The sequence below is a fragment of the Lagopus leucura genome, unplaced genomic scaffold, assembly GCF_019238085.1.
Source record: "Lagopus leucura isolate 7727_CA_CO unplaced genomic scaffold, USGS_WTPT01 Super-Scaffold_100001, whole genome shotgun sequence".
NCBI lineage: Eukaryota > Metazoa > Chordata > Aves > Galliformes > Phasianidae > Lagopus > Lagopus leucura.
This window is the reverse complement of record NW_024962262.1, coordinates 6,006,655-6,020,358: the sequence shown is the minus strand read 5'-3', so window position 1 is coordinate 6,020,358 and position 13,704 is coordinate 6,006,655. Positions and strand designations below refer to the sequence as shown.

At 39.7% G+C, this 13,704-nt stretch overlaps 1 long non-coding RNA gene across 10 annotated transcripts; it reads right to left on the bottom strand.

The window, feature by feature from the left end:
- Window positions 1-5,985: 5,985 nt before the first annotated feature.
- Window positions 5,986-13,479, bottom strand: LOC122178312. Of its 10 annotated transcripts, XR_006178279.1 has the most exons (7): window positions 13,356-13,437; window positions 12,825-12,933; window positions 12,267-12,340; window positions 11,216-11,385; window positions 11,049-11,122; window positions 8,876-8,992; window positions 5,986-6,490 (listed from the first exon to the last, which is right to left on the bottom strand). It is a non-coding gene; the product is annotated as an uncharacterized LOC122178312 (long non-coding RNA). The 10 variants fall into 10 exon arrangements; XR_006178282.1 differs by lacking the exon at window positions 12,267-12,340 and having other exon boundaries at window positions 13,431-13,479; XR_006178280.1 differs by lacking the exon at window positions 12,267-12,340 and having other exon boundaries at window positions 11,040-11,122.
- Between the last annotated feature and the right edge of the window lie 225 nt (window positions 13,480-13,704).

The following is a 13,704-nucleotide window of genomic DNA, read 5'->3' as shown; positions in this document are numbered from 1 at the left end:
TCTATTTGCATATCCACCTTATATTACAGGATATTGAAGAGAAAGGGAAAACAGGACACAAGAGTGAGCAAATCCAATTCGTTATTTGCCTTACAGAACAATTTCTTGTTGCTGATTGAGTGCCTGGCTTCAAGAATAATTATTCTTATGCAAAAGAAACAGACACCTTCATGGGATGTCTCTCTGTCTGATTATATGCACATGCTCATTACTAGGAAAAGAACGTGTTCAGTCATCCTTCCATTTCTAAATCCATAACAATATATATAAAATGTGTAAATCCTCCTGCAGATCACGTGTATCTCAGTTGACTGTTTTTCTTTATAAATTCCAGAAGTGTTTCCTGCCCTTTCTCCTATTCCTTTTTCTCTGTTGGTTTTCTTTATACCTGTCACAGAAATCATGCCCGCATTTGGGTTAAATGTGATACTTCCCACTTTTTGATGTTTTCCTGCTCAGCAAGACAATAAGAAAAAAATCTTCTGTCCAGATGTTATCAATGTTTTGGTTTCTCACAAGTAGAAGAGAAATTTCACTAATACCCTCACTCAAAAATAGAAGTCACACATGAATTGTAATATTATCCAACTGTTAAGAAGAAGATCACTTCAATGTTTTAAATTTTATGTTCAGGGTTGGGAGGAGGAAGAAATAAATCTTCTTCTTCAATTCTACTGTGCATATAAACTCAGTTTATTCGTAACCACTCCGCTGGGAATTTCCATCTCAGAAGGGATGAAAATAATGTACGTTCTGGTAAGGAATACAGAAGTTCAGAGCAACACTAAGCTTTCCTTCCTGATAGCATTACATATGTCAGTAAATAACTCAACTGTAACACTGATGCTGTCCCATCGTTGAGATTAACTGAGGAGAACGTAAATCTCAAAGAAATCACATCAGATACACATAAATAAAGTTAGACATATTAAAATTATTTTGTACTTTATCTTTCTCGCACATTTTTTCAGCCATTAAATTTAACTAACTGTATTTCAGAATGTCCTCAGAAGTGCTCTGTGGCTTTTTTATTCTTCCTCCAGAGTCACCACGTTGGCTACAGTCACCTGTACCCCTCAACTTTTGGAATCTCTGCTGCCTTTGGTTTTACTTCATAAGATTATTTTTTAAATTGAATAATTTAATTAGAAATTTACTTAGCTTCAGAACTAACTATTTGAAATGTTTTTATCCCATAAGACATTGACATGATGATTCAATTATAAATTATTTTAGTCCAATATTTTTGAAGAGCTATAGTATAAACTCTTTAAGAATCTGTATCTGCTGACAAATTGCTGTCATGTTAAAATTGTGGGGAAAATGTATTATTTTGATTTCTTGAGACTGTTGGGTGATGAGAGCAAGATGATTTATGCATCTGTCTTTATATTGCACACAGTCAAGGAGAAACAAGGGTAATAATTCCATAGGCAAGTATAGAGGACTGAAGCTTTTCAGCCTTGATTATATGCCATGGGCATACTGCCCACTCCTTTGGTCAAATGAACAGCTTGCCTAACAGAACTGTCAGACTTCATACTCTTTCCTATTTTGTCTCCTGCTGCTTCCATCTGACACAAAATTGCCTGTACCAAGCATATCTGAGCTCACTGTATTTTCCCTGCTGAAGTACAGCTATTGAAAATAGAAAACATTAGTCCTAAATTACTTGATAATCTTTTTTTTTATTAATATACAAAAATATTACTTCTTCAATTGAAAGAGCAAAAATATAGTTGAACATTGGGGGATTTAAGTGAGCAAAACCACGTAGAAACAGAATGCATCCATTTATTTTGAATAGCTTAGTGGCCATATCGACTACACGCCCCTTCTCGTATTCCTTCAGGAAAACAAAGAGTAGAATTGCTTCCTGTTTCCACTGTGCACAAAGTCGTAGTGGCAAAGGGGAAAACAAGGTGAATTGCTGAAGGAATGTTGCAGTACATAGTCAAATAATATCTTCTGATTCTTATAGCAACTTTTCTGCTATTTTGATGGGCTGTAAATAATGGTATTCATTCAAGCATTGACTAAACTGCATTAGCTACTGGGATTACTGCCTCAACATGTCATGCTCTTCACAGATGTCTTCCACATATTTTTGTATTACTTTACTACTTTTGCACTGCCAACTATGACAGTTCAGGAACAAAGTCAAGAGTTGCTATGCCATTCCAACATGGCAGCAAAAAAAAAGAATAATAAGACTTCCTGGCAGTAGGACAGACAAGCAGGCATAGTAACATCCAGAGATGTCCAAAGAGCGTGCAATATCCAAAGTAGATTTAAGTCCAGGAAAAATCCATCCTGCAAGATGATAATGCCAGAGACTTTGGGGTTTGTCTATCTCACGATTTTCAATGATAGTAATCCAAAGAAATGCAGCAGGAGTTTGTATTCTGCTCAGATCACCACAAGGAATGGCAGGAATATAGGAGCTAGTTTCTTTAACTGAAATAACTTTCCTATGAGCCAACTTGGATGTGCACAATAATCATGCCACAGAACAAGCAGGGTTGGAAAAGCTTACTTGCTAGCAGGTAAGTCACTGCATTTTACATTTTGCGTAACTAGGTTAGGCATGGTTTTCTTATGGACCTTTGCAGCTACACTGTTCCATAAATACTTCATTTTTATCTTAAGAACTTGACACTAGAGATGATACTTGAGAGGAATCTCATCTCCAGTTGAGTAACTTAAGTACCAATGTCATTCTATAGGAACGGACACACTCATAACATTCTGGCACATACAGTTTAAAACACCTGCTGAGTTTCTTGGATTGATACAGAGGAACAGCGTGTAGAAGAACAATTTTTCCATGATCATTAGCAGCCAGGAATATTTTCCCATGTAGAGTATTTTCACGTAGAGTAAGATCATGTGGTGATCTTAGCAGAATACAAATTCCGGCTGCACTTCTTTGGATTACTATCACATAGAGTAAGGTAACAGGAGGAGTCCAAACCTCATAGATCTCAGAAGCGCTTTTGACAGTGACATCCTAGTGTTACATTCTGCCCTGGTATGTGAAGCTGCATCACATAAAATGACAAAATACAGCAGTTACCTTCACACTGATAACTCTGGGCTACACAGGCAGCTGCTGGCCTTTCCAGTCACAAACAATTCCTGAGGGGGTGCACCTTCAGTTTGCTGGGTAACAGTCAAAACCCTGGAGAGAAAGCTGCCATTCAAGAGGCCTTAGACAAGCTTTAAAACGGAGTGCCTTGTGTAGTTCAAGAAAAACAAATGCAGAATTCTGCAGCTGGGTCAGAATAACCTCATCTAATACCAGAAGGCTGGGTCTGACTGGCCACGGAGCTCAGCTGGAAGAGGCATGGGAGTCCTTGTAGACATGATGAGCAGTGCCTCCGTGTGGTAATGAAGGTTGAGTGTACGAAAGGCTCCATTGATAAGTGGTGCAATCATCAGGTCCAAAGAAGTGATTAGTACCCCTAGTCATTATTTGGAGGCAGCATCTAGAGCATTTTGTATAATGTGGGGCCTACCAGCTTAAGACAGGCTAATAAAGCAATGTGAATCCATGGATGGCTGCTGAGTTGCTTAAGGGCGTGGAGTACACTGTGCATCAGGCAAGTCAGGTAACAGAGTTTGTTCAAACTACAAGGGAAAAAGAAAACTAAAGTAAGACTAATTGCTGTCTGCAATTACCTAGTTGGAAATCTAGAGATTTTGCTCAAAAAGTGCACAAGAGAATAGGTGGTCACAGGTTGTGGCAAGGAAAATTCCACACCACAGCTAGACCAGGTTGCCCAGGGCCTGATTCAGTCTCACCTTGAAAGTCTCCATGGCAATTCTAAGTTTGCTAGCCATGACCTACATCCTGATGGCTTACATCACCTGATAATCTTCCCTTGACATAAGTAAACCATCTTCTTTGCTACAGAAATAGTTTTAATAACCTGGAAAGGTCTTCTGCATCTTGATATTTACTTAAGGTGAGCATCTGTGTCACCCTACTGACATAGGTAAAGGGAAACAAGGCCTGGGATAGTTACTCAGATAAGGGACTTATTGAGCAAAACTTACAGTAGGAACCAGAGCACTCCTTGCAGGAATTTTCAGTTATGAAATGGCCCTTAGGAGCCATTACAGTCTGGTGTCACTTCAGAGCAACTACAGTTACTGCAGACCAGCTTAGCCTCAAGCTGTTTTAGATTATGTCCATGAGCAACCGCTCACTTAGACCTACATCATTCTGCTTTTGATTGAGAAAACCAGGTGGAACTGAAGCACAAAAAACACAGAATGTCAAGTGCAGGGTCACTTATGCACAACACCATCAAATAAATGACAAAGATGAGATAAAGTCAAAGGATGTTTAGAATACTGAGGCCAACACCATAAAAAAAATCCTACTGAAATAAAATATACAGTCCTAAATTTAATTAAAAAAAAAAAGCTCAATTAAGACTCTGGAAAAAAAAAAATTGTTTTGTGGACATTGCCAGTATGCAATGCTGCTTAACTGTAGTAAGAAGACTTAACATAAATCGCTATTTACAAAAAATACAAAAGAAAAATCACAATTTATGAGAAAATTCCTATGACATGTACAGTCAAGCCCAGTAACTGGAGTACAGAAAACAACTGATTTGTTGAATTTTACCTAAAAAGCCACAAAGACTTGGTGTGCTGGGTCTGGCCAGGATGGAGTTAACTTTCTTCATAGGAGCCCATCTGCTGCCATCCTTCCACCCAGCACATCCCAACACTGAGCAAGAAGTTGGGAGGGAGCACAGCTGCAAACCCTGACCTGAACTGGCCAAGGAGATATTTCATACCATGTAACCTCATTCTTCACAAAAAAAATCTGGGTTGGAGGAAGAAAAGGAGGAGGTGGTTCTGATTTCCATTGTGGCCACTGCTTGGAGACTGACTGGACATTGCTCTGCTATTAGACATTCTGAAACAACTGCAAAACTTAGTTCTGCACTTTTGTTTCAAAAACAGCCATAAACTGAAGAAAAAAAAAAAAAAGATTAATCCAAATGTTGTATTCCTTTTTATTTGTTTATTCTGTCCCACACTAGTTAAAACCATGTGGCCAGTCAGTTTTCAAAAGGCATTATCTGTCTATTGGCAAAATTAAACTAATAAAAAATGCTTGTAGTTATCTACAATTTGAATATTTTGTTCTGTACAATACATTTAACCCAAGGAAAAAAAAAAAAAAACAGATACTGCAGCTAGAAGAGGTACTTGTATACCTTATACCAGTAATACATTAAACTTGAATGTGGTGTACATACAAATATCTCCCAATCTGTAATAAATTTTGTAACATGAAGATTAAAATCCAATTAGATAGACTAAATTGTGTCCTAAAAAGTAAACTACTTAGAGGAGATTTTTCATTCACAGAAGTACATAGCAGTATCCATGTGAGCTATGTCACCAATGGAAAAACACTTCTTAACTCAGAAATCATTTTAAACTGAAGTAAATGAGAATAAACTACACAGGTCTAAAACGTGCTTTTTACATTAGTGGACAACTTCATTACAAATGGCTGGGACACAAACACACAAAAACAGATTGGATGCAAAGCACATTTTCCCATTTGCTGTAAAAAGATTCACAGAGAATCTGTAGATTAGCACTCAAAACAAAGAGTTCCTTAAACTAAGCAACATCAGTTCTTGGTCAGAAATCCACTGCTATTTAGAGCAAGACAATTACTAACAAAAATAAATAAATGAAGGAAAAGAAACATAGCTATTACTTCTGGGTTTTTCGTTTGTTTGTTTGTTTTTCCACTTGCCTTAGATAGTTACACTACACGGAGAAAAGAAGCTGAGCCAACATAGCAAAATTTAAGATAGAAGGCATTTGAATTGTTTAGTGAGGCTATAGTGCCCCCCAATGTCCACAAGCTATAGACAAGGTTGTTTACTGATTTGAGAGAAAGGGAAAACCAAACAAAACTACGAAATGCTTACTAATAATCATTCCTGTACATCATGCCTGACTTACAAGTAAGATTGGTAAGTGTGGTAAATTTCAGAAAGGGCCAAATATTTCATATTTCTTTTGTCCCAGCTAGAATTCTCTGTAAAATGAGACTAGCATAGCTCGGGTAGAGTCAGACAAGCTGTCAAAACCCATTCACCAGCATTGCCTATGTTCATTGTTGCTTTAGTTTCATCACCTTTTGAGCTCACAGAATTTGAATCTCTCAGCATGTTCCAAACACTGTAGGCACTTTAACGTGACACTATGAAAATCAGATCTCTTGCATGACAATCCATATTTCATCCACTGAATCATGAATTCAACCGATGCTCAAAGGATTATTTATTTATTTTAAGGAAGACAGCCATCCATAACTATAAAGATTCAGATGAGTTTATTGTTTTGGAAAAGTCTACCAGGAGATCATCAATGAGAGTTAAACGCATTCATCTCACTTGCATTTTGAATTTTGCTCTATCTTCATAACTATCTTCATAAAAATCACCTGTAAAAGTAAATACAAGAAACTGCATGTAACAAATCATATTTACATAAGCATCCAGATCATATGAAATAGTCTTGTTCTAAGATCTGTATTTCTAGTATGATGATCTGATGAAGTTTTTCAAATAGAATCACAAAATCATACAATTGCTCAGGTTGGAAAAGAACTTAAAGATCATCAAGTCCAACCACAACCTAACCATCCTACCCTAACAACCCTCTGCTAAATCACGTCCCTGAGCACCACATCCAAGCGATTTTTAAACACAGCCAGGGATGGTGACCTCAACCTCCTCCCCGGGCAGCCTATGCCAGTGCTTCACAACCCCTTCCGTAAAGAATTGTTTCCTGATGTCCAACCTAAACTTACCCTGGTGCAATTTGAGGTCATTCCCCCTCATCCTATCACCCGTCACCAGTGAGAGGAGACCAACTCCAATATTACTTCATTCATGCTTACTAGTCGTTCTGACAGCTAAGGATTTATTACTTTCTCTTTACCACAGATTCATAACTGAATCTTCTGTTCACTTAACATATAAAGAAGCTCCTTGATAGCCTCTTGATGTCCAGAATATACTCAGTATTTCTTAGTCAAGCATATTCTATTAAAAATAAATAAATCATTTTCATAAGTCCTGGATGTACCACCTTCGAGATCTTTCTGATGGAGGAATAAAGCAGTCAGAGCTGTTAGAGTATTTATTCAGTGTGCTGATTTTTAACTTTCAATACATAATACTCAGTGGATTTTTTAAATAAGGACAATTTGAAGTTTTAAATTCAATGAATCACAGAATGGCCCAGGTTGGAAGGGACCTCAAGGATCATGAATCTCCAACCCCCCTGCCACATGCAGGGCCACCAACCTCCCCATTTAATACTAGACCAGGCTGCCCAGGGCCTCATCCAACCTGGCCCTGAACACCTCCAGGCATGGGGCATTCCACAACCCCTCTGGGCAGCCTGTTCCAGCACCTCACCACTTTCATAGTAAAGGACTTCCCCCTGGCATCCAACCTAAATCTTCCCTCCCTCAGCTTAAAACCATTTCCCCTTGTCCTGCTGTTATCTACCCTATCAAAGAGTTGATTCTTGAAATATACTAACAGTTTTCTGTGATAGAATGCTTAAGATAGAATAAATTAGCCATTATGAATATGACTAAGTATATATTCTAAGTATAGCCATAGACATGCTACAAATGCTGGAAGAAAACCTTCCAGTAGTCCATTTCTTCATGACAAATTTGTTACAATGCTTTGTTACAATGACAGCAAAGAAATAGCCTATCTAATAGTGTATTCTTAGGAAAAAAATATATTAAAATGTTGGACTTGTCTAAGTGTAGACACACACAGTACTATGCCCACACACTTTGAAAGATTATTACACAGAAAGATTAACTACAGATGCAGTAAAGACATGTTTTTTCCAAGCATGCTTACTGTAAACTGTAGTGTAGTTGTACCTTGTTATCTACCCTTCTGCACCACTTAGTATGTGTTCAGTAAGCTCTTAAAAAAACAGAAAAATTAACTACTTATACTAACTTTGTTTGTTAGTATAAAGAATACTGGTATTTGTCTGTTTTCTTGTTTTTGTTCACATAAAAATCAAAATTTGGACTGCCTTTGAAGTGGTTGGGGTATTTTCTAATGAAAAAACAAAGTTTGGATTAATGTCAGAAATTCATAGCAAGTACATGTCATACTAATATTGCAAGTGTTATTTTTAAAACCTTCTACCAAAGCCAAAAGCACAAGAAATCTGCATAATCCCTGCACAGCTCATTAGCACTGAGTCATACAAAGGATACATAATGATTTGGCAGCATATTGCCAGATGGTTTGCAATCAGATCAAGTAGTAATAGTTTGCTATCAGATCAAGTAAGTAACTTGGCTTCTTTTTCTTCATTAACATCCCTCCCAAATTGTCATTATATCCACTTTCATTTCTATTTTTTGAAATAACATTCAGTTCCTGAGTGGTTGACAGAAACTTTGGTGTTTTCAATCCACACTGACTCTTGGCTTTGCGATCTTTTTTACATTTCCAAAAGCATTTATTAATTGCATTTAGACACAAGAGAGCTTATGCAATCCATTTCTGTATTTACATAAAAACTGTTCAACACTTCACTCCTTCCCATTAGTGATGTGCAGCTGGTCACTACATGAAATTTGTTTTGCACCATAATCTGATCATCTTCTCTCTCACTCAAAACACTTACTGTGTCCGAGCAACAGGAAAATAAAAGATTATGAGGGCAATGCAAACAGACAATCACTCAAGTTAATGTATTTGAGATTCATGAATACTTAAGGCTTATTATTATTTGAATGCTTTTGAACCCAATTGTATAGCTTCAAGCATTCACTTACCACACTGTAGTAAGTTTGAAGTTCAAAGCAAATAGTTTCATTGTTCTTTTTCCTGAAGTTTCCACGTTTTCCATTGTGACAATCCAGTTGAATAAGTGAAAATATCTACAAAAACATCTATATATATATATAAATAAGACTGAAAAGTTTACAATAACCTTGGTACTATAACTTTTAATTTACCTTCTCCTTCATTGCATTCTTTAGGTTCACTGTTTAAAAATCCAAAGAGACATTAATGGTAGTTTCCCAGCAATCAAATGAAACATTTACAATCACTTCAGTTTTAAAGCATTCACATTGATCTCAGAAGAAAGGCCTGCTCCATTTTAACCCAAGTTTTACTGAGGGGAAAAAGAAAAGATCACAGAAAGCCGTGTATTCTGACTATAAAGCTGTTCTTGTGTTAAAACCTCACCCAGAGCGTCAGGAAGATAAAGCATCACCCCCTTGGTTACACTGGGATTTGGATCCATGCTATGCTGTGTGTTAAAGTATGCTGAAACGTGGGCAGAGCCATGGAGTCACATGAGTTTCCAGTGAAGTTTATTTACCTTACTCCAGAAGCTGGACATTTTGTTTGAATTGGATATTCCCCACACTAGGGATGCTCTGAGGAATGCAGCTCAGCTGTCAGCCTTGAGAAGGTAGTACCCATTGGTGGCTGTGCCTTAAGCTGATTACACTGTCACCTCGGTGACATATCTGCTTCATTCTTTCTTTCTCCAGCATAAGTATGTGGATCAAAGCATTAACAAAGATAATGCAACTGAACACTATCATGAATACTTCACATACAGAAGAGGCAAAAGGCCAAATGAAAACACTTAGCTATTTACAAGCATAATAGGTTACTTATTGCTTCATATAGTTGAATTAATGTTTGGCATTTCCTAGTACAGAGTATATGATATAATAATATACATATATATTTCATGTTATAATGTAATATTGATATGAAAATGTATGTGCTTGCAAATCCCCACGGCATTTTACTTATTACTTTCATCTGTTCCACTCAAGTTGCAAAGTGTTTATGTACATGAAAGTGAATATCAAACACCATTAACACAGTGACATGAAAAGAAATGTTAAAAAGAGCTGCAGCACAGCATTGTACAGGAAGGGAAATTACTGTATCTATGTCATACTTCTGGAGAACCACGACCTTATAGGAATACCAGCTTGTCTCTGGCAGAAGTAATGATCTCAAGTAACCTTTACCCTTTTAAAACTCAACTTTGCTCCCAAGAGGAAAAGAACCCTCATCTCATCAGGTTCGCATTAAAGGCCTTCTCTGAAGGACAGAGATGGAAATGGTGCAGAAGCTCAGACTGACCAGCAAGTCCATTGAGTACTATCATAGGAGCCAACTGCTTGCAGATACAGCCATGGTAAAGCTGGGGCAGGCAGCCTCCAAATAGATTAGAATGAAATAGCATGGGCTGGAGGCAAGCTCAGCCCACAAATGGAAAGTGAAACAAACAAGAAATCCCTACAGAAATGATACAGATATACCTCTTTACTTCTAGTGGAAAGTATAGATGTTGCCTGCCTGTGCTGGGACGGCCTTTCCTGTCTTCTGTTTTATTTAAGATATGAAGATTATGTACGGAACAGTACTGGGACAGTAAAGGCATTGCTCTTTGTACACCTCAGTTTTTTGGGCCCTTGGAAACACAGCAGAAATCCTAGGAACTCAACAGATTCCTGTGTTGTGTTCTGTGGCACTTTGGCCATCCACAGGGTCATTAGCTAGTCTTCTTTGAGTAATGCTTTATAATGGAAATATTCCTTGTATATACAGTAACGTCATTCTAACTACACAAGAAAGTTTACCAACATTAGGTCTTGTGTAACAGATGAAATCACCTTGTTCCCAAATCAGATTCTGTTTCTTAACACACATCAGTGCCTTTAGTTCTGGTAGATGCCACAACACAGAACATCCAGCATGGAATACAAAAATAATTCTTTAAAGGCCTGATCAACTACTATTTTAAAACATTGTCTGCGCTGCTGATGAAGACCAGATTGTTTTTTTCCAAGTTAGAGTGTGGACATGTTTAAAGAAACCCTTAACTGTTACAGCCACAAGAGCACCTACACAACTGAGGAACAAAGGAAAATCCACAATACATACCACACTCACCAAGCCACTCACCTCACTTACCATAAGCCAAGCATCTACGTAGGTAAAACGAATGTTGATCAGCCTACCAAAATATTCTGTCTGTGCAAGGCATCCTTTAAAAGATGAAAACATTGGTCAGCAACTTCCATAGTCTGCTAGCGAGCTGCAAAAGCTAGCACACTGCAAAAGCACAAGGGTTGACATACAGACAGAGTATCCATGTGTATGAGTCCGAGGTCTCACTGAACAATAATATCAACAGCAGGAGCTTTCTCTTCCAGCAGCATTACGATGCCAGTTTGCTTTGGAGGTACAACAGGGGACAACAGTAAAGCATGTTCCTCGTCCAGCCCACAGCCATTTAGCAAGTGCTGATCTAACAAAGAGAAGGCATAGCATTGGTTATTCTCAGTTCCTAAACTCACAAGCATTGCAACAAAAGTAAGCCCCAAAGAAAATTAACTACAGCATTATCCTCCCCTACCCCAGGGCAGTTAAAGTGTCCTTACATAACCCATACTATCTCTAGGTAGGAAGGGGAGACAATCACATAAGAAAAAGAAAGAACTAAGGTTTTGGTCACCTCTTACATCCCCCCCTACTTTCCCAGCACCACTCACCCTTCTATAGCAGCACAGATACCAAGACTGTGTCAATACACACTTCTGCTCCAGGCCAAGAAAAACTTCATTCTTTTACTGGCATCCCAACACACTGAAGCCGAAGCTCGCTTATTGCACCACACAGCACTGCGCTAAGCCATCGGATAGATAGATGGTGCCAGCAACTTCCAAATTCACTGTTGAGCTTAACATTTTTCTCCCTTTAGAGACCAGCTGCAAATCTGGGCAAACAGTCAAGATTTTCGTATTTCTCTTCAAGGATAAACAATTTACAGCAAAGGATGAAAAAGCAAAAGGAATGTTTGGTATCTACTTTTTTCATCTATGGCGACGCTTAAACTAGTGGTTATGCTGTATGTTTATCATTCACCACAGCAGGATTTTCAAAACAATCACTCAAAATACTAGCACACAGCTTCTTGCCAGATAGGGCTGTGGCTGATGTACAGATGAATTATTAATAACATGACTGGATTTTCACCCAGCCCTAAAGAAGTACAATCCAGGATTCAAGAACATACAAATTCAAGGAATTAGTACATTTGTGAGGAAGACAGAAGTGTTTTCAGCATTTCCATGCTATCCAATAAAAAGTAGGTTATTTAAGCAAATGAAATACTTTGAAGAAATCTACCTTCTTGCTGAAAATAGCAAGTGCAGCAGCATCAGGAACAGGCACTCGGGGTTTGGCCATCCTGTCAGCTTATTCTGAAGTTAGAAATTACAGCCTCAGCTAACAGCCACAAAACAGCCCGAGAGGATTTTCAGCTCTCTACCTCCTCTGACAGAAGCATTATTTTTAGTGGACTAAAAAAAACTCACAAATAATACACTCAAGAAAGGCTGAGGCCTGACAGAAAACTGAGCATTACTCCGTTAGGAAGCAAATCTTCAGCAGAGACAGGTTGCTACAGCACAGCAGAAAGGAAGCAGGGTCAAAACATCTCCTTCTCTGGAGATGTTCAAGACCTGCCTGGATGCCTACCTGTGCGACCTGGTGTAGGGAACCTGCTTTGGCAGGGGGGGTTGGACTCGATGATCTCTGGAGGTCCCTTCCAACCCCTACAATTCTGTGATTCTGTGAAAATACTGCTTTCCCCTCTGACAGAGGAGGACTGAGAACCCTGAATGCACCCACTTCTCCCTTTGGCACAGGGAGGTAAGGGAGGCACGCTGACAGTACACATCTCACCTGCATACCCACTGTGTTTCCACGGGCAATGCTGGAGGCTGGGACCCGCCCAGAACACACAGCCCAAGCTCAGCACATAGCAGACCTTCATCTGCAGCAGGACGTGGCACTAGACAGATAAAACCCTCTTTTAACAGGGCAAGCGATGCAGCACACACACCTAACCTGCTCTGCCACTTTTGACTATTCCTGAGAGTTTTCTAGCAGCAAGGAGGGGAAACACCTATCATTAGGCATCCCCAGCTGTACAAAAATAAGCTTCCCAGTGAGCTACAACAAGGACTTTGTTTCAGCCAACCTCTTTTCTTCCCCTCTCCCACACATACAGGCTCAGCAAGGTACAGACCCCTCCGAGAGCCGAGCACAGGAACGCACCTAGTGATGCCCTTAAAACCCCAGCGGACCGCCGTTATGGGAACGAGGGCAGCCCTCCCCCCGCCAGTCCGAGCCAGCCCAATGCTCGCGCCCCCCACAGCACAACAGCGCCTCAGCACCCACGCGAGCAGCAACAAACGCTCTCCTCTCACGCACCCAACAGCCATTAACCGCCGCGCCCAACAGCCGCGAAACGCGCCCAGCCCGCGCTCCCTATCGCCCGCCTCTCACATCTGGCCACGCCCCTTCCGCGTGGCCACGCCCCTTTCCCGCCTCCTCTCCTCGTTCTCCTTTCTGAGTCGGTGGCGTCGGCAGTCGCTATGAGAACAGCTGACGTCACGGGGCCCCGGCGCCGCTGATTGGTCGGAATTGTTCGAGAACGCTGCCGAAGGCGGAAGCGGAAGCCGCACGTGGAGCCGGTGAGTGGTTGCCGCAGTTTCTGGAAACTTCGCCTCATTGTCATATTTAAAGCGGCGGCGCCGGCTGCCCGCCTCTGCGCGCCCAT